Raw genomic sequence first — 23,587 nt, forward strand, 5'->3', positions numbered from 1 at the left:
TAAGTCTTTATGGACTGGCTTCACACAGAGGAAGACTTTCACCCATCAACTTGACTAGGGATTGTGAATACTTCTCAAACTTTTTCTGGAGATGTATTTTTGGGCTTGTGTCTGTAATATTCTAGTTAAATAGGCTTGCCCCTTTTTCTTATTAGGAACTCATAACATCTTGTTCCCCTCTGGTGTCTATATGTGGTATTGGAGTCTCCTTGGTGCTGTATGTGCAGTGCCACTCACCTTTGTTCTCAGTGACCCCCATCCTGACATCTAAGCTATGCCACTATTCCTGTCAGTGCTCCAAGTCAGGCAAGACATAAACCAGTCCCCTGTGCAGCGCCCTGAAAAGCCAGAATGTTGGATGCATGTTCCATTCTTTTTTTTCCTTCTTGAGGGAGCAGATGGGAGTTGAGACTTTTTATCCTGATTGTACTGTACTGCACTGAGCATGGGAAGGGCCTAGGGCAGGCAGATGCAACAAACTTTCCTACCCGCTTTGATGAAGCTTTTATTAGCTCTGGAATTCCAATTATGCATATGCCAGGTTGTTTGATATTGTCTTACAGATCTTCGTTGTTCTGTTCTACTTTTTTTTTCCTCACTATTTTTCCTTTTTGAGTTTCTATTGGGCAATTTCTACTGACTTACCTTTAAATTTACTGATTCTTTCTTTGGCCATATTGAGTCTACTAATGATTCCTTTAAAGTCATTCTTTATCTCTGTTCTTGTGTTTTTTATTTCTAGCATTTCCATTCTTTTTCTTATAGTTTCTATATCTCTGCTGAAATTATGCATCTGATCTTACATATTGTCAACTTTTTCTACTAGAGCCTTTAATATATTAAAAAATAATTAATAAATAATAGTTATTTTGAATTTCATGTCGTAAACTTCCAACATCTGTATCTTATTACTTTGTTTCTTCAGACTGTGTTTTTTTTTCCTTGATTTTTGTATGCTTCATAATTTTTGGTTGAAAGCCAGACATCTTGGTAAGGCATTAGAGTCTGAGGTAAATATCCTTAATGCCTGAAAATGGGCACATCTTACCTCTGTTAGGCCTTTGGTGAGAAGACTTGAGTTAATCTAGTTAAGAGCAAGGCCAAATTTTTGCTATGTTCACCCTCAGTGCGTAACTTTAAAATCTTGTAGCAATACCTTGTGTGGGGTTGTTTTGCCACTACAAAGTCTGTTCAACCTTCAGCTTCAGGTTTTTCCTTTGCCCTGTGATTCAGAGTTGGTCTTTTTGCCTGCTTTTTTTCCCCTGCTGTCCCTCTCTCAATAGTACTATGCCATTATCTGTTACTGAAAGCTTATTAGCTTGGTGGTGGGGGGCAGGGGCAGGGGGAAATTTGCCTCAGTCTTAGGCACATGCCATGTCCCTGGTCTTGGGATGTGGTCTCATTTCTTCTGCTCCTTCCCTATCTGTAGCTTGTATTCCTACCCCTCCCCTCAGGAGATGTTTATGGCAGAGGGAGAAGCACATGTAAAGGCCCTGAGGTAGGAAGGAGCCTGGCCAGTAAGAGATGCCAAAAGAAGGTCAGTGTGCCTGGGGTGGGAAAGAGTCTCAGTGATGGGACTGAAGCCCAGGCTGAGCTGGAAGTTACGCTTCGTCCAGTGAAGGGGGAGAAGATTCCGAAGCTCCCTGCCTCCTGTCCTTTTTCTTAGAATGAAACAAAAGCTGCTGGAGCTGATAAGAAGGAGGCAAGGGATGCTGCTCATGAGTTATTGCCCTCTTCTCTACTTAGCCAACTGTGGCAGGGCACACTGATATGGTCAGTTTTATAAGAGTCAGCCTTTATCTGTGGTTTCACTTTTCATAATTTCAGTTACCCGAGGACAACTGCAGTCCAGAAATATTAAATGGAAAATTTTAGAAGTAAACAATTCATAAGTTTTAAATTGTATGCTGCTCTGAGTAGCATGATGAAATCTCGAGCCACCCTGCTCTGGTCCACCCAGGATGTGAATCGTCCCTTCGTCCAGCATATCCTGTGGGTTCGTCAATTAGCAGTCATCTCAGTTACCAGATAAGCTGTGGCAATATTTCAGTGCTGGTGTTCAAGTAGCCCCTGTTTTACTTAATAATGGCCCCAAAGCACAAGAGTAGTGAGGCTGACAATTTGGATGTGCCAAAGAGAAGCCATAAATTGCCTTCTTTGAGCGAAAAGGTAAAAGTTCTTGACTTAATAAAAAAAAAAAATTGTATGCTGAGGTTGCTAAATCCATGGCAAGAATGAATTTTCTATCCATGAAATTGTGAAGAAGAAAAAAGAAATGCTTGCTAGTTTTGCTGTTGCACCTCAAACTGCAAAAATTATGGCCACAGTGCATGATAACTGCTTAGTTAAGATGGAAAAGGCATTAAACTTGTACAATAAGATATTTTGAGAGAAAAAGAGACACCACATTCACATAACTTTTATTACAGTATATTGTTATAATTGTTCTACTTTAATGTTAGTTATTGTTGTTAATCTCTTACTGTGCCTAATTTATAAATTAAACTTTATCATAGGTATGTGTGTCTAGGAAAAGCATAGTATATATAGGGTTTGGTTTTATCCACAGTTTTAGGTATCCACTGGGGGTCTTGGAATGTATCCCCTGTGGTTAAGGGGGGGCTACTGTATTCAATATTTTCAAAGTTTGGGTCCTTCACTCATGGCTGTTACCTCCTTTGCTCTGTTTCTTTTTTTCTCCTGGAAACAGCTTTGTTCTAAGGCAGAAGGGCCTTCATGTTGACACACTTTGTCCCTTATACTTGCCTCTTCCGTACATCATCCATCTTTTTTTTTTTTTTTTCCCAGCAGAATGGGACAGGCCTGAACTCTGGCCATCAAGGACACTGAGGCAGGAGATGCCCTGTCCCAGGGAAAGGCCCAGACACCAGCCATTTGCAGCTCAGAGTGTAGTCAGCTCTGGAGGCTCCAGACAAAACAGCAGGGTTGTCTCATCAGACTGAGCACAGGAAAGTGGGGTCCACAGACAGTCTGCATCACAGTGGGTTCAGGATGCAGCAGGCCCTGGATGCAGGGTCCAGGTTTAGGGATGGAATCACAAGCAGAGCCACAGGCTGGGCACGGAGGGGCTGGCCATAGAGCAGGGCAGCTGCTGAGGCACAGGCAGCTCTGGGCAATGGTCCTTTATTTTCTTTTCTTAGTACAAAAACAAGTACACCAACATACGTTCATTTTAAAAGATTTCGAGGGATAAAGTGAGAGAGTCCTTCAGCTCATGTCTTTATTTCCATTTTACAGATGAGGAAACTGAGGCATTTATTCCCTATGAGCACAAAACTGGGCTCTCATTTGCCTGATGTGACACTAACAGCTCAGCGACTCATGGGGGAAACCAAGGTCCTGGTGGGGGAGCTCAGGCAGTTGTAAACAATTGGTTCACTTGAATGCAATGTTTTCCTCTGGGTCACTGTTGGCAAATCAATATTGAATTGTGCCACCCAGTGTAGTACCTGCCTCCCTGCTCAGGGATGACAGAGAAAAACAGACCTGATGAAATCTAAATAGAGGTGTCCTGAGAAACCCAATAGAGACGTGTGCAGACGGCTCCCAAGGAGTCTGTTAATCTGAGGCTGTTGAATTACCTGAGCAGCTGCCTCTGCTACTGGCATCCTCGCTCAGGACAGAGAAATGACTTCTCTTGCGGTGGTTATCTGGAGCAAGCCAGTCCATTTTTCTCCTTTATTATCACTGAATTTCAGGAAAGTGTCTGCTGAGTCCCCCAGCCCTGCCCCCCTTTTCTTAATGTTGGATTTATTTGATGACTCCACTAGGCCTGGTGGTGGGGGCCAGAGCGAGCCCTGCAGTGAGGAGGACACTCGGCCCCTGAGCCTGCCTGCCCGAGGCTTCCATCGGCGGGTGCGATGGGTGTGTGGCTGGACATCCGCCCATTCAGAACTGTCATCTCCATCAGTACAGTGGGACCGTGAGTTGCCCTTCCTTCCCTTTCCCCTGCTCTGTGGATGGCTGTGCCCCAACCTGAGGCAGCTGTGAATGGGTCGAGGTGGGGAATTCTCTGGAGTGTTGTCTGGGAGGAGGCGTTTCCAAAGGAGACCCCCAGTTCCCAGAGGGGTGAGTATTTCACATCTGCTCAGTGAGACTCCTGACTGGAGGAGGACATGCTGGGGCTCAGAGCCCTTCTTAAGGCCGATGATAACTAACCTGGATGTGCTCCCTCCTCCCAGGCCTGGTGCCTCGAGCTTCAAGCAAGTTACCTCCCTCATGTCTCATTTTGCAAATGAGGGACTGAGGCACGAAGAGGTGGGGCACTTTGCCCAAAGGCACAGAGATGGGAAGTGGCCTCCCTGGAGTTCCAGCTCAGGCAGGGGGCTCCACACACCTTTGCTGGAGAGTGGAGAACAAATGTGTGAAAGGAACTTCCTGAGCACTGGTCCACACAGCCCATCCTCTGTATCCACAGTGGCGGAGGCGTGGCCAAGCAGCTGCAGCTCCCGTTTGGTAGGTTGCTTTTCTAGATAATTCTTTCTTGGGGGGCAGGGCGGTGCCCTATGTATTATAGGCTGTTTTGTAGCATCCCTGGCCTCTGTCCCCTAGATGCAAGTAGTACCCCTTGAGTCACGACAATTGAAAATATCTCCATAAATTGCTAAATGTTCCCTGAGGGTCAAAGTATCCCCCAGTGGATAACCACAGGTACATGGGCAAAAACAGACTTTGGATCAGAGATGTGAGTTTTTGTCCCTGCTGCACCCTTTACTTGCTGTGTGACCACAAACTTGTTTCTGAACTGCTCCAAGCCTCTGATTTTCATCAGGAACACACAGATGAACCAACCTAACAGAACTCTTTAATGGATTAAATTGATTCTCATGAGAAAAGGCCTGGTACACAGTAGGTGCTCAATAAATGTTAGTGGTTGTAAGTGGCTCAGAAAAGCACTTCACTTCCAGAAGGGCAGGCATGACCTCCAGAAAAATCTCACTCAGCAGCCTCACTCTGAGAAAGAGAAATAGAAAATATTCTCATTCCAAAGTGTAAATATCAGAGGCTTGGTAAGATTTCTGAAAATAAACATTTTGCGTGGAAGGGAAGAAAGGAAGGTGGGAGAGATGGGAGGGGGTGGAGGTGGAGGCCCAATGTTTAAGAATTGGGGTAGCACACATAAAAATCTGATTTCCTTTTCTCCTGAAAAATCAGGAGGTCTGACCACCCCGGGTATGGCCTGGACAGTCGCTGGAGCTGGGTGGCTTCTGCCCCCACGATGGGCCTCACTTAGTCTCTCTGCCAGGACTCCATCCCCACCACTCCTGACGATTCCTCAGCTCTGGGCCTGAGGACCAGCATCGTGTTCCCCCTGCTGTGTTCCTGTCACCTGAACATGTTACCCCCGCCCCCCGACTTTGGGAGGATGCCAGCGGGTGACCCTGAGCTGGAGGGTCAGCCCTGAGATTCTTTTTTTTTTTTTTAATAGGAATAGAAAAGAGTTTTATTTGAGCCAACGTGAGGACTCTAGACCAGAAGACAGTCTCTCAGATAATGCTGAGGAACTGCTCTGGAGAAGCATGGTTTCCTCTCAGAACAAAGAACATCAAACGAGTCAGGGATACATTCCTTGAAGGTTTCAAAAAAAAGCAGGTCAGCACATACACAGCGAGTCAGTATGGTCTTGGCACCTGGGCAGGGAATCTTATCATGGAAGGAGTACCAGCTTTGGTTTTCCAGGAAAGAAGGCATTGAATCTTTAGTTTTAATATGGATATTCTTTACTTCTGGTCAGTGTGCCCTTTTCTTTAATAATTAAAGCAGATATACAATATATGTTTTAGGCCACAAATAGGCTATTCTAGTTAGCATAAACTTCAAGTTAACTCATGCATAAGCCAGAATGATTCCCCATACATCAATACGTGAAAATTTCTTTCATCATTTCCCCCCTTTGGTCATAAATCTTTTGATAGAAAGCATTGATAATTAAAGTATTTGTCCCTTGATGTTAGGATAGTTGTGGCTGCCCTGCTCCATCTGTCCCTCGGTGCTATGTATTATGACTACTTCTTTCTAGCTTTCTTCCTTCCTCTCTCTCTCTTTCTGTCTTCCTTTTTTTTTTTTTTTAATAGTAATAGATTTGCCTAGTTATCCGTGTTTAGGGGTAATTAATTGTAAGTAGTGGACAAACACAGTGCTATACATTGTCAGGGAAGCATTCTATAGGCTATACACATTATCAATCCTATCCAGTTAACACAAACATTGCATGCGTGCTTTTAGCAGTAGACTGAAAGCAAGCTGTGACACGTGTCATGAATAGCCTGATGGTAAGGAAAAGAATGATAACACAGATTATGAAAATAATAATCATCTGTAAAACAGAGCAAAAGCAGTGCTTACTCATGAAAGGTGCCAACTAAGTCAGTCATTTAAAGGGTCAGTTTTTCTTACATCTTGTAACCAACTTGACTTTCGGGAAATGCTTTCTGGGTGTATCTCAACATCTCCAGAGTTATTGATGTAAATGCAACAAGTAGTATGAGCAATAGCACAGATACCTTCTTATCTGGCCAGGAGAAAATCTAAGGCAATCCTGTTATCTAATACTACTTGGGCTAAGGAACTTAGGGATGTCTGTTAAGCTGCAATGCTCTTTGCAAACTTTTTAGCTATTTGACCAAAGATGGCTGATAGATTTCTGACATCTCTTTATTTACATACACTCTCACATTAGGAACCAAGATTCTCAAAAGATTTTCCCACGAGGTATCTTGGTATCTTGCTAACATGACTCTCTTGACTCTGTCATGAAGAGAGAAAGGAGGTTCCTCTCCTTCCTGTTGTATAGACAATGGGGTAACAGAATGTTCTAATAAAATAAACCTTCTATTTGTCAGCTATTAAGACATTTATGAGCCCATCCTTGGGAAGGTGACCCAATTCCAGTACCACCTATGAAGACAAAACCTAGGGACCAAAGGTGATCCCTCCCAGAGTGCCCTCACTGACAGCCCCACTAATTGGAAATTTTGTCACACAGTAGTAAACTAAGTATATGGCGTTCGATATAAGGGAGTTGCTGGCATAGTTTACTTACATTTTTTCTCTTTAATACATTTTTCGATTAAGTAAGGTACAGAGTGAGGGAGTCCTGGGGTAAATCCTGTGCTCGGTCTCTAAGAATTCAGGATAGTATCAGACGAGGGATGGACATGTTAATACGTGGAAGAAAGCCCTGAGATTTTATGACCATCTCAGCTCAATGTCACCTCCTTGGAGAGGAGTTCCTTGACCACCTGAGACAAAACAGTCCCCGCCCACACCCCTCACTCTTCATCCCATTGCTCCATCAGGAAATGCCAACAGTGGATAGGCTGCTGTCCCTGGGCCAGGCTTCACAGTGGCTGGTGGAGGACTGTCCTCACGCTCGAGTCACAGAGGGAATTGTTCCCAGTCAAAAGGCAGGTCAGGCTTCACAGAAGGCAGAATGCTGCTTCCCCCTCTCCACAGCGGTCTTGCAAAAACTCGGACACTGATATACCATCATTAGAGCAACCTGTGCTCTCTTTTGGCCAAGAGACCCCCCAGTCGCCTTCACTTGTCCTTTAAACACAACCTAGGATCCAGCACACAGCGGGTCCCTTATCATCACTCCATCATCATGGCAGCCAAGGAAGGGGGCTCAGGAGGCCCGGTTCTGGCTCTGTTCCGATGGTTCATCTGTCTGTCTCTTCCCTTCCCCCATCTCTCTCCACAAGGTAGGGCAGCCACAGGGCTAAGCCCTTTCTACATGTTACCTCGTTTGATTCTCCCCAGAATCTTATCAGGCAGCCTCTTGGATTAGCCCTGTTTCCCAGAGAGGGTATAAGCCTCCAAGACACTCAGAGACCCCTGTCAGATGACAGGGCCAGAGGTGGGGGGCTGGGAATTGAACTCAGGTGGGCCGACCCTCAAGGCCTGTGGTCACACACAACACAGTCCACTGTGTGACTTGGGGCAAGACACAGATTTAAGACAGCAAGAAAAAAGACATGCGCAGAAGGAAAAGGGTAGAGAGGAAGTGAGAGGAAGAGATATCTTGTCTCCAAATTGCGGCGGGACCTTGAGAAAACACTTCTCCATTTTGGGCCTCAGTTTCCCCTCTGAAAATGCGGGGAGGAGGGCTGGTCTGGGTGGTCGTAAGTGGTGCACTCTAGACCCCTCCCCAATCCCAGAAAGCCACACCCTCCCTGAGGCCGGCCAGAGGATGTCATCTGTCTCCCAGCCCATCTCCAGCAGCAGCAGCGTTTCCACAAGCTCCTTCCTCAAGGCACTGAGGGATAAGGGAGATGGGTGTCCTCTGAGCATTCTCGGGGAGCAGAGGGCCTGCTGAGCAGAGCATGGGCAGGGAGATGCCTTCAAAACTCCAAAGAATCTCGGTGCCAGTGAGCTTCTCAGAGTCCTCCCTGCATCCCGGCCGGTCCCAGGGGGCCACCTGGGGCAGGTCCTTGAAGTCCTTCCTCAACACCCCTGCTTCCCACCGTTCCTCCAACCTGGCCCTTGTGACCTGGCTCCCAGGCCCCTTGCCTCCCTGTTCCCTTCTCCGGATTCCCAGTGACAGTGGGATCCCAGTTCCCTGTGCAGCCTGGGAGCAGAAGCCCTCCTTGCTCCTGGCCCAGCACCCCTCCCTGAGGCCTACTCTTGCCCCTCCCTGGGATCTGGGTTCCATGTGCAACAGGGGGTCCAGCCCCAACTTCTGCCCCCAGAGGCCTCGAGAGACACCTGGGCGATTGGGAGCCCGTGGAGGATCACCCAGGTGTACTTCAGCCAGAGGCTCGGATCACAGCCTGGGTGGACAGGGGGCTTAGAGGGATGGGGTCACTGACTGCCCATATCATCCATCCACATTTCAGTGACATCCTGATGGCGCCCAAAGGATGCTCACCAGCTGGAACCAGTGACAGTGACCTTGGAGAGGCCAGGGAAGCAGAGGGAAAACCCGTTTATGTGCCCTCAGGTATGTGCCGGCACCACATCAGGGCTTTGCCTGAGATAATACATTTAATTGTTTCATTAGGACAGCTCTCTCCCAGCAAGCCATTGCCCTTCTCTGGGCCTCAGTTTCTCCCTCTGTGAAATGGGTTTTGGCCAGAGCCAGGTCTCTTTGGGCCCTCCCACTCTAGGATTCTGAAGTATAACAGGTAGATCAATAACCTACCTGAACCTCAGTTTCCCCCTCTGTGAAATGGGTGTGGGCCTGGAGGGCACTTCTCTAAGGTCCTTCCCATCCTGGGATTCCCCTGAGCCTCAATTTCTCCTTCTTTGAACTGGGGTGGTAACACCCCCCACCTTGTCAGGGCTGGCTGTGAGGACGCATTGAGATGTGCATGAGATGCCGGGTGCAGCGCCGGCACCCTGACAGGTGGGGCAGGCAGGGTGTCCGTCCACCCACCTCCACCCCAGGACATTTGCTGCCATTTCCTGAGGCTCTGCTGAGACATCACTGGTCTAAGCTTTTCATCAGCATTTTACCACTTTGTCCTCACAACCCACAGAGGGGCTGAGATAAAGGTCCTGGGTGATCCATTTGAAATGCAAACCCCCCGTCCCACAGTTGCTTAAAGCACCACAGAGGGCCCCCTGCTCCTAAAGCAAAGACCCCAACATTGAGTTTGACATTCAAGGCCCCGTGAGGCCAACTCCTGCCCTGGTCCCTCCAGCCCCACCCACACCCACCCAAGTGTGGAAACCGAGGCTCAGAGAGATGGCAAGACTCCCCAGGGCCATCCGCCTGGAGACGACAGAGCCGGATTCAAACCCACCCATCAGGGTCAGTCCCTGGGCTCCACCGGCCCCATAGGCCACCCAGAAATGCCGCCTCCAGGGAGTTCGTGCCCTGCCCACCCCACCACCACCCGGGCCTTGTCACAGCTGGAAGAGATGCTTCTTCCTCAAGTCTGTTTCACAGTCACAGGCTGTCCAGCTCAGGGCGCTCAGTGACCCATGCATCACTTGCCTCCTGCCCTGGCCCTCCCCACAGGCTCAGAAGCTGATTTGCTTACCTCAAATTCCCCACATCCATCCACGTAGACAGAAGCCCTTGGGAGGCACCGGAGGCTCTGATCTGTGTCCGCCTCATTTGCCAAGGACACGGGAGCCTTTGAAGGGGATGACTGATTCTTAACCATGTGGTTTGGGTCTAGCCCGAGGCCTGTGTGGACACTCCTCAGGCTCCTCATTAAAGAGCTAAAAGGGTTGGTTTTAAAGGAGCTGAGGACGACGCAGCTGGTGTGTCTCCTCTGCCCTTAGTAGGGTCTTTAGAAGTGTCTAGACACAGTCACACAGGGATCAGTTAAGAGGCATCTGTTGTGGTTCAGATGAGAGCAGAGCAGCTGCGGTGGAGACAGCAGGAATGGGTGGACAGGAATGGCTTCAGGGAGACTGAGAGGACTTGGTGCCAGTGAAGCGCACAGCACCGACGCTGGTCAGGGGGCACGGGAGCTGTAGAAAAGCTGATAAAAACGCTGGTGAATTGCTCCATGGGCCACCAGCAGGAAAGACAGACATGTCCCTGAAGGACCACTCTGCACTCACAACGATGTGGGGAGCTCTTCACAGGTCTGGGGACCACAGGTGACAGTGGTGGGGATGTGAGCAGAGGTGATAGAAACACCTGCATGGTGTATGACAGGTCGGGCTTTGTCCTCGGTGTTTTTCATGGACACGTGAGATAATTCTCACAACAGTGCTGTGAGGTATGTGCTGTTATCATCCTATTTGACAGATGAGACCCAGAGAAGTTTAGTAACTTGCCCAAGGTCACACAGCAAGTTAGTGGCAAAACTGGGACTTGCACTCAGGCAATAGTTCCTAAGTCCATACTCTTAACTATTATTCTAGGAGATAACTATGCAGTTACTGCTCTGAGGGAGTTGCAAAGCCATAAAATAAAATCCATGGGCAAACTGGATGAAGGGAGAGAATTTCTGGCTGTAGGGACCAGAGAAGGCTTCCCTGGGGAGGCAGGATTTTAACCCAGTCTTAAAAGGTGGGGAATTTTTGAATAGGCAAAACTGTAACCTACCATCAGGACGGTTATTTCACACAGCACAAACTCACTCTGGTCAATTTCAGGGAAACTTTGTTTCCAAGGGGTGGGCTGGAGCGCATCTGATCGCAGGACACTCATCACGGGATGGCATCGAAGCTGGGAAGATTAGGAAGGAAAGCCTCTGGCATGTTTAGGTTCTGTCTCTTAAAACAGGAATTCCATAAGCAGAGTAAGAGGTTTCTGTTACTGGCTGACAAAGAACAATGGTAGACGCTCACTCACTCCACGTTGTAATGGAGGAGTTTGAGCGGAGAAATCACAAATGCAAGGGTGCATGGGGGGCGGGGAGGGGAAGCTCTAGATGCATTGGAGGAGACTGTTTGGCTAGAGCAGAAAAACAAAAACACAAGGTTCTGTCTTAACCAAAACATGCATCACGGCTCAATGTTGTGTTGTTAGAAAAGCCTGAGCAGGTGGATTTCATGTATTTGCTAAAAAATAGTCAAAAGAAGTTCTGAGAAAAGATCTGTGAGGGTCCTTGGTCTTGAAATGCCCTAAGTCACTTCACTGCGCTCAGCTCTTGTTTGACCATGGACTAAAGTGCACAGAGGCACCTGTGGAAATGCAGTGGTCTCTCCAGGCTTCTGCACGTCTGCCACTACCTCTATATTGCTTTCTGCAAAATAAGTAAGCAAGTGGGAATCCACTTTGTGCGGCTCAACTCTCAAATGGCAAAAACAATGGGAATTCTTTGCACTAAAGATTCAGAAAAAGGAAGTGGATTCCTGAAGAGGCAGGAAGCAGCGGCTTAGGAGAAACAACAAAAAAGTGGGTTTAAATTTTCTGGCATGTAAAGAAAATATTTTCATTCTTGGAAACACAGGACAAAGGATACTGAGTAACCTTAAGTTTTCTCTGAAAAGAGAATCCAAGCCAAAGGTTTTAAAAACTTCTAACAAATGTCATGTTATAGGTTATACCCCCAATTTCAAACATCTGTGAATGTATTATTTTAACCCCATTCCAGTCCTTCAAGGAGGATCAGTTCCCATTTAGACTATAAGTGCTCCGTGATTAACCATGAACTTCCTATTATTATTCTTTCATTTTCACTGTCAACTTTCTATCTTTAATTTTTTAAGAAGCAATTTCCACTTTGGTTTATTCCAGCTTGAATTCTACCAACCCCACTCATCAAAAACAAAAACAGCTAGTTCAACTTCCAAAGATCTAACCAGTGTAGGAAAGTTGGAAAATACAAAAATCTTATCACCTAGAAAAACCAAGGCTATGGCATATTTTCTTTTTTCTCTATAAATGCAGAAAAATAAAAACAAAACAAGATGAGGATAAAACTACACACACAGTTCGCTGTGCGATATTTTAAAGAAACAAATTACATTTCCAAAAAAAGATTTTAATGGCAGGAGAATGCTCATGATAAATGTTAAGCAAAAGTTCTGGGTCCAAAAACGTCTATTGAGTGCAAGACATGTATATGTACTATATAAAAACATACCAAACATCAATCGTGATTATCTCCGGGTATAAACCTCTTGTTATATCCTGCACTACCAACTTGGAACAGCAAACATGTATCACTTTTAAGGATCAGGAAAAAATTAATGCCACTTGGAGGAAAGGCAATAGGAACCTTATATTTCTAACTAATGGCGCTCTAAACAGCTTATAAATGTTTTGTTTCAAAAGCAAAGTATTAGGCTGGAGGATGAGGGTGCAGGTGCAGGCAGGCGGGAGGGCGGGCAGACGGGGTAGCATGCGCGTTCGGACAGTGGGTGGGAGAGCAGAGGCAGCGCCGCGGCTCTCTGGTATAAAAGCCCTTGGGGAGCTCTGAGATTGGAGATCGCCTTTGCTGCTTCACCTGCTTCGCCTGGAGCTCAGAGTCCTTCAGCCTGCGGAGCGCTGAGCACAGAGCAGACATGGGAAGAGGGATGTTGAGCACGCTCCAGCTGGGGCTGCTGTTTCTGGCACTGCACCTGCTCCAGCAGGTTTATTCACAGGATTCCACCCCAAGCGCACCCGGCCCTGCAGCCACTGTCAGGGCAAACACCACCAAGGGAGGCGTCAGCGCCTTGCAGTCTACAGTCAATGTCCTCTTGCTTTCACTTGCCCTCCTTTTTCAGCTCTACTGTTGAGAATCTCAGGCTGAGACATAGCTTTATTTTTCCAATTCATCTTTTCAAACCCAAATCAAACGGCTTCTGGATGTCCAGTGTGGGAAGGAAGACAAAGTTCCTCATCGAGTCTATTGATTCCACTCCATATTTTACTGACAGATAATGTTGAGAACATCAAATTTGACTGGTTTGAAGATCATCTGAAGAGTGTGACTGGATATGAAATCTGCAGAATTTTGTGTACAAGACTGAAAGGAAAGCCAGTAGCCAAAGTTAGTAAATGATCTGATGTCATTAATTGGGTCTTAAGGAATATGGACTCTTAAAGCTCTACCTTGAAAATAAGAATCGATTTAAACTTGATCTAGAGAAAAAGGATGGGGTGGGGAATGGAGAGGTTTCATTTTGATTCAGCAAATCTTGAGCGCCATTAAAATATTGGGTAACATCAAAAGCTTCTGTGATTCTCTTTATGTACATGGGAAGGGGCCTCTATTGTTACTGTAGAGCGGTGCCAATTTAATGCCAATATACTCTAAAGTCTTAAATTGTTAAGCTTTCGCTGTTTTCCTGGGAACTCAACGCTTTCCTCTGGTTTTGGATTTAACGTTGCATTTGAATTTGTGTGTAGAAATTGACACATGTCAGAGCAATGATGCGTTGGAATCAGCTCTGAATCCAAGAATAATGAGTACATCTTGCTTATGCCCTTATAAAGGCTGATGGTAGGCACTTTCCCATCACACCTTCCCATCCAACGAGAGTGCCGGATTCATTTAGCTACCATACTTAACCTGATTCCAAAGAATAGAAGTGCATTGACTCCAACTAACCTTAAAATGCTGCTTTTTATGGACAGATAGATGGGATCCTGCTTCCTCTGAGCCGTGTCAATGAGACTTGTTCTCCATGGAGGTAGGTGCTGGTTTATTTTCATTCCTCATCAGAAATGAGACTTATTCCAAACACCGTCTTCAGTCACACGGTTTGACCTGCAGCATTTATTCTGCGGAGCAAAGGCCTGGGTGGGAGTCCAGGGGGGCACGAAACAGGCACTGGGCAGTAATTACTTTGGCCAGGTGGGCTGCCCAGGTCTCAGCTGCAGGGGCAGCCAAGCAGCCCAGAGTTCCTTGAAACACCAAAATTGTGGGGTTTTCCCCCAGTTCATGACGGTGTAACCTCAATGGCTGCTCACAAGCCTTCTGTGTCCACATCATCAGGCCTACTAGTCTCTTGACAAACCTTTGGTGGGGGGTTTGCTAAGTCCCAGGCATTTGGTAGCATTTTACCACTTCTTATCTAATTTCTTCTCTAAGGAATGAATGGCGGAATTTCAGCCACTAGGCTCAGGCTGATGGAGATGGTCCAGAGGAGTAGTTAAGACCATAGGCTTAACTACTACATAGACCTGGGTTCAAATTCTGGCTCCACTAAGTACCAGGAGGTGACATCAGGGAGGTCACTTTGTGTCTGTTAGTTCCGGTCCCACCTTATGGAAAATCACAATAATAGAACCTGCCTGTTGGACTGTTGTGAAGATTGGATGAGATACTCCATGTGAAGTGCTTGTCACCATCCCGACACAAATTTGTGCTCAAATAAGCTGGTGAATTTGAATCGCTCCTTAACGTCTCTCATGCGTTCTCTCTGAACTCATCAGCCTCATTAAAAGAACCCAGAGACGCCCTGCCTTATCCACCCTGGGGACCGTACCACTGCCATCTGGGGAAAGGGCTGCCTATATGGTGGAGTCTGGGCCAGGGAAGGCAGGAAGGAGCACTTGTGGAGAGCCGACCACCTGCCTGACCCCATGTGAAGCATTTCCAAGCAAGCTTTCTCTGAGTCATCTCAGTGCCAGGGAACTTTCCCTATCCCTCTTTGCAGAAAAGGAAGTAGGGGCTCAGGTAGGTTTCGCGACCTCCGCCCATCAAGCTCTCGTAGCTCATCAGAGCCAGTGCCAGGACTTGAGCCCTGGTCGCTCCGACACCAAAGGGCATGTGCTTTTCTGACACTTCTATGGGAGCTTGGAAAGCGCTGGAAGGATCACCCAGGGATGGGGTCTATGTGCCAGGGTTGGGCACTTGCTCGACTGATGTCAAGGAAGGTAGGACGTGGTTGGAGGAGAGGAAGCCATCAGGAAGCAGCCAGGCAGCCTGGGCTAAGCCTCCGGGGCTTTCTGCATGTGTGTGATCTGTGCCAGCCACGAGGCCCACGGCCTGTATCTCAGCTCTGCCGCCATGGAGACTTCAACATGTTCCCTCTCTCTTCTGTGGCTGCTCCCCTGTAAGGTGGAGGTAGCAATAATTTCTCCATCTTCGGGCTGTCGGACATATTGAATCAGAGCCAGTGGCACCGTGCCTTGCACAGGGTAAGTGCAGAATAGGCATTACTGATACATCACAGGCAGCAAGCTGGTGGGTGAGCATGGCTTTTCCCTGCAGTCCTGGTCCTGAGAAAGGGCCAGCTGCCCTGTGGGGACATAACTCATCACGTAGAAGCCCAAACTCTTGCTTTCACATTTTATTTATTTATTTTTATTTTTTATTTTTTTTTGCGGTACGCGGGCCTCTCACTGTTGCGGCTTCTCCCGTTGCGGAGCACAGGCTCCGGACGCGCAGGCTCAGCGGCCATGGCTCACGGGCCCAGCCGCTCCGCAGCATGTGAGATCTTCCCGGACCGGGGCACGAACCCGCGTCCCCTGCATCGGCAGGCGGACCCTCAACCACTGCGCCACCAGGGAAGCCCCTCACATTTTATGTTTTAAGGATAAGTCTACCGGCCAGATTCCCTTATGAGTAATGGCCACACTTCTCTCCCTGGGAAGTTTCAGGAAGGTGGTAAGAGTGTAGGTTCTGCTGTGGTGCCATCAGCAGTCAAAGAGAGCAATGAGCCAGTGGCTCTGGCTAGATGCACCCAGCTTCAAATCCTGGCCCCTACAGCGTACAGGCAATAACAGCAGACATCTATGGAGCTGAACAGTTTCCTCATAACCATCCGAAGTAGTTCTCTTATGGTTATTCCCAGTCTGCAGATGATGAAACAGAAGCATACGGGGGTTCCATTACCCCCAGTCTCACCTGTAGCAAGTAGACTGAGGGTAATTTTACCCCTGCTGTTATTGTGCATTTTTGGATAATTCACTTAACCTCTCTGAACCTCAGTGCAGATAATGAAATGGAGGATAAGGACCCCCCCACTTCACAGGGCTGCTGTCAGGCGGTGGTGGTGAAGTCCTGCATGTGAAGCGCCCCACCCAAGGCTCCGTCCACTTGCAAAACTGGCAAGAAGATACCAAAGGTGCTACCTGAGAGAAGAGCCCTCCAGCTTTCCAGGGCGTGTGGAGCCAGCCAGATGTGAGGTGTTTATTTGCAAGAGAGGTGCTTGGTTATTCCAGACAAGACATGAGGGGAGGAAAAGAAACCACAGGCCCTCCCATCCTCCCCCATCCCCACACACAACATTGATTCCCGGGGCCACTAGCATTGCAGGCATATCGACTGGCTGGCCTGGAGGGGACCTTCAGGGTAATCTGTGGTGCAGGCACAGTGGGCTGTGAACCTGCTCTGCTGGCACGTTGATCACAGAGATTAAAGGTGCCCATAAAGCTCCAAGGGGTGTGGTTGGGCTCCAGCCAGGACTGGGTTGGAGCTGGCCATCCAGGATAATCGGTGGAAAGGCGGCGAGCAGCGTGATGGTTCACCTTCTGCTGCGCAGGTGGGAGCTGAAGCCAGAAGTGGGGGGCAAAGGTGCTGTGTGAGGTTTCTGAGCATGCAGGCAGATGAGTTGTATGTTGGGGTGCAAAACAGAGGGGGTCATGGTTGGACTCACTGCTTGGATTCAAATCTTGGTTGCATCCCTTATGAGCTGTGAAACCTCATGTGTCACATTCTTACCCTCTGTGCCTCAGTTTCCTCCCCCTGTAAAATGGGGTTATGAACAGTTCCTGCCTCGTGGGATGGTGGTGAGGATCCAATGGGTTATGCACGGAGAGTTTAAAAATGTGCCTACCTGTGGTCTGTGCCACATGGGTGTTTGGTATTGTTTTTTTGTTTTTGCAATACGCGGGCCTCTCACTGTTGTGGCCTCTCCCGTTGCGGAGCACAGGCTCCGGACATGCAGGCCCAGCGGCCATGGCTCACAGGCCCAGCCACTTCGAGGCATGTGGGATCCTCCCGGACCGGGGCACGAACCCGTGTCCCTTGTATCGGCAGTTGGACTCTCAACCACTGCACCACCAGGGAAGCCCAGGGTGTTTGGTATTGTCGTGTTGACTGGAAAAAAAAAAAAAAGCCTAACCTAAAAATTGAGAATTATGTTTTATTTGGGCATTACTGAGAACTGTAATCCAGGAACCAACCTCTTAGAGAGCTCTGAGAGACTTCCAAAGGTAAGGAAGGAGCTAGGATATATAGGAGTTTTTGCTAAAAAAAAAACCCTCCAAACTGAAAAACACAAAGTCAAATATCAAACGTTACCACTAATCACAAAAATGGACATCTCAGGTTAATGATTTTAGTGCTTTTCTATGTATGGGAAGATGCAAGAGTCTGGGCTCATTGAAATTATTCCTTTGATATGCACCTTAGCTATCTAGGGCCAGTATCCTGTTTTTCTCCATCTTGAATCCCCTCAGGCTGCACTGTCGGGAGTAGCTGCAGTGGCTAGTGGTTTTTCGTTATTTTTTTTAATTTTTGAATTTTATTTTATTTATTTTTTTATACAGCAGGTCCTTATTAGTCATCAATTTTATACACATCAGTGTATACATGTCAATCCCAAACGCCCAATTCATCACACCACCCCCTCCAACCCCCCGCGGCTTTCCCCCCTTGGTGTCCATACGTTTGTTCTTTACATCTGTGTCTCAATTTCTGCCCTGCAAACCAGTTCATCTGTACCATTTTTCTAGGCTCCACATATATGCGTTAATATACGATATTTGTTTTTCTCTTTCTGACTTACTTCACTCTGTATGACAGACTCTAGATCCATCCACGTCTCAACAAATGACCCAATTTCGTTCCTTTATATGGCCGAGTAATATTCCATTGTATATATGTACCACATCTTCTTTATCCATTCATCTGTCAATGGGAATTTAGGTTGCTTCCATGACCTGGCTATTGTAAATAGTGCTGCAGTGAACATTGGGGTGCATGTGTCTTTTTGAATTATGGTTTCCTCTGGGTATATGCCCAGTAGTGGGATTGCTGGATCATATGGTAATTCTGTTTTTAGGTTTTTTTTTTTTTTTTTTTTTTGTGGTACGCGGGCCTCTCACTGTTGTGGCCTCTCCCGTTGCGGAGCAACAGGCTCCGGACGCACAGGCTCAGCGCCCATGGCTCATAGGCCCAGCCACTCCGCGGCATGTGGGATCTTCCGGGACCAGGGCACGAACCCGCATCCCCTGCATCTGCAGGCAGACTCTCAACCACTGCGCCACCGGGGAAGCCTTCTGTTTTTAGTTTTTTAAGGAACCTCCATACTGTTCTCCACAGTGGCTGTATCAATTTACATTCCCAACAACCATGCAAGAAGGCTCTCTTTTCTCCACACCCTCTCCAACATTTGTTGTTTATAGATTTTCTGATGATGCCCATTCTAACTGGTATGAGGTGATACCTCATTGTAGTTTTGATTTGCATTTCTCTAATAATTAGTGATGTTGAGCAGCTTTTCATGTGCCTCTTGGCCATCTGTATGTCTTCTTTGGAGAAATGTCTATTTAGGTCTTCTGCCCATTTTTGGATTGTGTTCTTTGTTTTTTTAATATTGAGCTGCATGAGCTGTTTATATATTTTAGAGATTAATCCTTTGTCCATTGATTCGTTTGCAAATATTTTCTTCCATTCTGAGGGTTGTCTTTTCATCTTGTTTATGGTTTCCTTTGCTGTGCAAAAGCTTTGAAGTTTCATTAGGTCCCATTTGTTTATTTTTGTTTTTATTTCCATTACTCTAGGAGGTGGATCAAAAAAGATCTTGCTGTGATTTATGTCAAAGAGTGTTCTTCCTATGTTTTCCTCTAAGAGTTTTATAGTGTCCAGTCTTACATTTAGGTCTCAAATCCATTTTGAGTTTATTTTTGTGTATGGTGTTAGGGAGTGTTGTAATTTCATTCTTTTACATGTAGCTGTCCAGTTTTCCCAGCACCACTTATTGAAGAGACTGTCTTTTCTCCATTGTATATCCTTGTGTCCTTTGTCATTGATTAGTTGACCATAGGTGTGTGGTTTATCTCTGGGCTTTCTATCCTGTTCCATTGATCTATGTTTCTGTTTTTGTGCCAGTACCATATTGTCTTGATTACCGTAGCTTCGTAGTATAGTCTGAAGTCAGGGATTCTGATTCCTCCAGCTCCATTTTTTTCCCTCAAGACCGCTTTGGCTATTCGGGGTCTTTTGTGTCTCCATACAAATTTTAAGATTTTTTGTTCTAGTTCCATAAAAAATGCCATTGGTAATTTGATAGGGATTGCATTGAATCTATAGATTGCTTTGGGTAGTATAGTCATTTTCACAATATTTATTCTTCCAATCCAAGAACATGATATATCTCTTCATCTGTTGGTATCATCTTTAATTTCTTTCATCAGTGTCTTATAGTTTTCTGTATACAGGTCTTTGGTCTCCCTAGGTAGGTTTATTCCTAGGTATTTTATTCTTTTGGTTGCAGTGGTAAATGGGAGTGTTTCCTTAATTTCTCTTTCAGATTTTTCATCATTAGTGTATAGAAATGTAAGAGATTTCTGTGCCTTAATTTTGTATCCTGCTACTTTACCAAATTCATTGATTAGCTCTAATAGTTTTCTGGTGGCATCTTTAGGATTCTGTATGTATAGTATCATGTAATCTGCAAACAGTGACAGTTTTACTTCTTTTTTTTCCAATTTGTTTTCCTTTTATTTCTTTTTCTTCTCTGATTGATGTGGCTAGGACTTCCAAAACTATGTTGAATAATAGTGGTGAGAGTGGACATCCTTTTCTTGTTCCTGATCTTAGAGGAAATGCTTTCAGGTTTTCACCATTGAGAATGATGTTTGCTGTGGGTTTGTTTTATGTGGCCTTTATTATGTTGAGGTAGGTTCCCTCTATGCCCACTTTCTGGAGAGTTTTTGTCATAAATGGGTGTTGAATTTTGTCAAAAGCTTTTTCTGCATCTCTTGAGATGATCGTATGGTTTTTATTCTTCAATTTGTTAATGTGGTGTATCACATTGATTGATTTGCGTATATTGAAGAATCCCTGCATCCCTTGGATAAATCCCACTTGATCATGGTGTATGATCCTTTTAATGTGTTGTTGGATTCTGCTTGCTAGTATTTTGTTGAGGATTTTTGTATCTATATTCATCAGTGATATTGGTCTGTAATTTTCTTTTTTTGTAGTATCTTTGTCTGGTTTTGGTATAAGGGTGATGGTGGCCTCATAGAATGAGTTTGGGAGTGTTCCTTCCTCCGCAATTTTTTGGAAGAGTTTGAGAAGGATGGGTGTTAGCTCTTCTCTAAATGTTTGATAGAATTCACCTGTGAAGCCATCTGGTCCTGGACTTTTGTTTGTTGGAAGATTTTTAATCACAGTTTCAATTTCATTACTTGTGATTGGTCTGTTCACATTTTCTATTTCTTCCTGGTTCATTCTTGGAAGGTTATACCTTTCTAAGAATTTGTCCATTTCTTCCAGGTTGTCCATTTTGTTGGCATAGAGTTGCTTGTAGTAGTCTCTTAGGATGTTTTGTATTTGTGCGGTGTCTGTTGTAACTTCTCCTTTTTCATTTCTAATTTTATTGATTTGAGTCCTCTCCCTCTTTTCTTGATGAGTCTGGCTAATGGTTTATCAGTTTTGTTTATCTTCTCAAAGAACCAGCTTTTAGTTTTATTGATCTTTGTTATTGTTTTCTTTGTTTCAATTTCATTTATTTCTGCTCTGATCTTTATGATTTCTTTTCTTCTGGTAACTTTGGGTTTTGTTTGTTCTTCTTTCTCTAGTTCCTTTAGATGTAAGATTAGATTGTTTATTTGAGATTTTTCTTGTTTCTTGAGGTAGGCTTGTATAGCTATGAACTTCCCTCTTAGAACTGCTTTTGCTGCATCCCATAGGTTTTGGATAGTCGTGTTTTCGTTGTCATTTGTCTCTAGGTATTTTTTGATTTCCTCTTTGGTTTCTTCAGTGATCTCTTGGTTATTTAGTAATGTATTGTTTAGCCTCCATGTTTTTGTGTTTTTTACATTTTTTCCTTGTAATTCATTTCTAATCTCATAGCATTGTGGTCAGAAAAGATGCTTGATATGATATCAATTTTCTTAAATTTACTGAGGCTTGATTTGTGACCCAAGATGTGATCTTTCCTGGAGAATGTTCCATGCGCACTTGAGAAGAAAGTGTAATCTGATGGTTTTGGATGGAATGTCCTATAAATATTAATTAAATCTATCTGGTCTATTGTGTCATTTAAAGCTTCTGTTTCCTTATTTATTTTCATTTTGGTTGATCTGTCCATTGGTGTAAGTGAGGTGTTTAAGTCCCCCACTATTATTGTGTTACTGTCAGTTTCCTCTTTTACAGCTGTTAGCAGTTGCCTTATGTATTGAGATGCTCCTATGTTGGGTGCCTATACATTTATAATTGTTATATCTTCTTCTTGGATTGATCCCTTGATCATTATGTAGTGTCCTTCCTTGTCTCTTGTAACATTCTTTATTTTAAAGTCTATTTTATCTGATATGAGTATTGCTACTCCAGCTGTTTTTGATTTCCATTTGCATGCAATATCTTTTTCTATCCCCTCACTTTCAGTCTGAATGTGTCCCTAGGTCTGAAGTGGGTCTCCTGTAGACAGCATATAGATGGGTCTTGTTTTTGTATCCATTCAGCAAGCCTGTGTCTTTTGTTTGGAGCATCTAATGCATTCACGTTTTAGGTAATTATCGATATGTATGTTCCTATGACCATTTTTTTAATTGTTTTGGGTTTGTTTTTGTAGGTCCTTTTCTTCTCTTGTGTTTCCCACTTAGACAAGTTCCTTTAGCATTTGTTGTAGAGCTGGTCTGGTGGTGCTGAATTCTCTTAGCTTTTGCTTGTCTGTAAAGTTTTTGATTTCTCCATCGGATCTGAATGAGCTCCTTTCTGGGTAGAGTAATCTTGGTTGTAGGTTTTTCCCTTTCATCACTTTAAGTATACCATGAGTGGCTAGTTGTTTGATGGCTACAGCACCCTTTGTTTACTGAAATGCCAGGTGACATTCCTTGTCCACAGTTGTTAATGTCATTAGCAGGAGGAATGGAAGAAACAGCTGGATGCCAGGAGGCAGGAGTCCTAAGTTGGGGTTCTGGTCACCACTGGACTCTCTTTATGAGGCAGAGCGTTCTGAAGTCACTCCTAACACCCTCTCCCAGGGCCGTTTGCATTTTAAAAGATCTCAATGCTGACTTCCCGATGGAATTTCAGGCACCACAACAGGAGGAGTGAGAGTCATTTTGGAGAGTAAGGGTCTTCATTTTCCTCAAACTCTTTGCCACAGGCAGAGCGAATGGACACAGGAACATTTCAGCTCCCATCATGTGATCTCTCTCTCTTGGTCTCAGCGATTGCCCTTCATTTCCAGGAGGCTCCGTGTGGCAGGCACAGCACTGGAACTGGAGGCTTGTGCTCTGGCCTGGGCTCTTCCCCCAGTCACTGGGTAACCTGGGACAAGTCATTCAGCCTCTCTCAGCCTCAGTTTCCCATCCATAAAGTGGGAGATGCATCCCAGCTACACTGGCATGCTATAAAAATTCTGCTAGATGAAAAATTATGTGACAGGAGCTGCTAAACAGGAGTGACAGTCTTGGTTTGGCTTCCCCATGTCCACTGAAAAATGTGCAAGTTTCCAGGTGATGTCCATGCTGCTGGTCCAAGGACCATACTTTGAGTAGCCAGAAGGAGGTGTAGAGGCATCAGACAGACCTGACCTTGAAACCCAGACCTGCTACCTTGTCGCCCACTTCGGAATTTGCTGAAGCTCACGGGACCTCAGTCCCCTCCTCCCTGAAATGGAAATTGCCCCCTGTGAGGTGGCCTTAAGGACTGAATGAGATGAGGTATGGGAGGCACACGGTATCTTGGGGTGTGCGGTGAGTGCCCAGTAGAAAATGGTGCCTCATGATGACCATAATCATCTCCAGACAGTGAGAGTTTCCTCCGTGCCAGGCCCTGTGCCCATTGCTTTGCATGAATTACATAACCAGATCTCTGAATATTCCTCTGATGACGTTTCATCGTTATGCCCATTTTATAGACGGGGAAAATGGAGCCAGAGAGATTGACCTCAGAGGTCACTCAGCTGCTCAGTAGCTGGGCGATTTTGCATTTTAAAAGATCTGCTTTTAAAGATTTAAGATTTGCTTTTAATCTTAAAGATTTAAGATTTTTAAAGAAAAAGATTTGCTTTTCCTTAGGGGCTGGAAATTTAAAGACTA

The sequence above is a fragment of the Lagenorhynchus albirostris genome, chromosome 2 (genome assembly GCF_949774975.1).
Source record: "Lagenorhynchus albirostris chromosome 2, mLagAlb1.1, whole genome shotgun sequence".
Classification (NCBI taxonomy): domain Eukaryota; kingdom Metazoa; phylum Chordata; class Mammalia; order Artiodactyla; family Delphinidae; genus Lagenorhynchus; species Lagenorhynchus albirostris.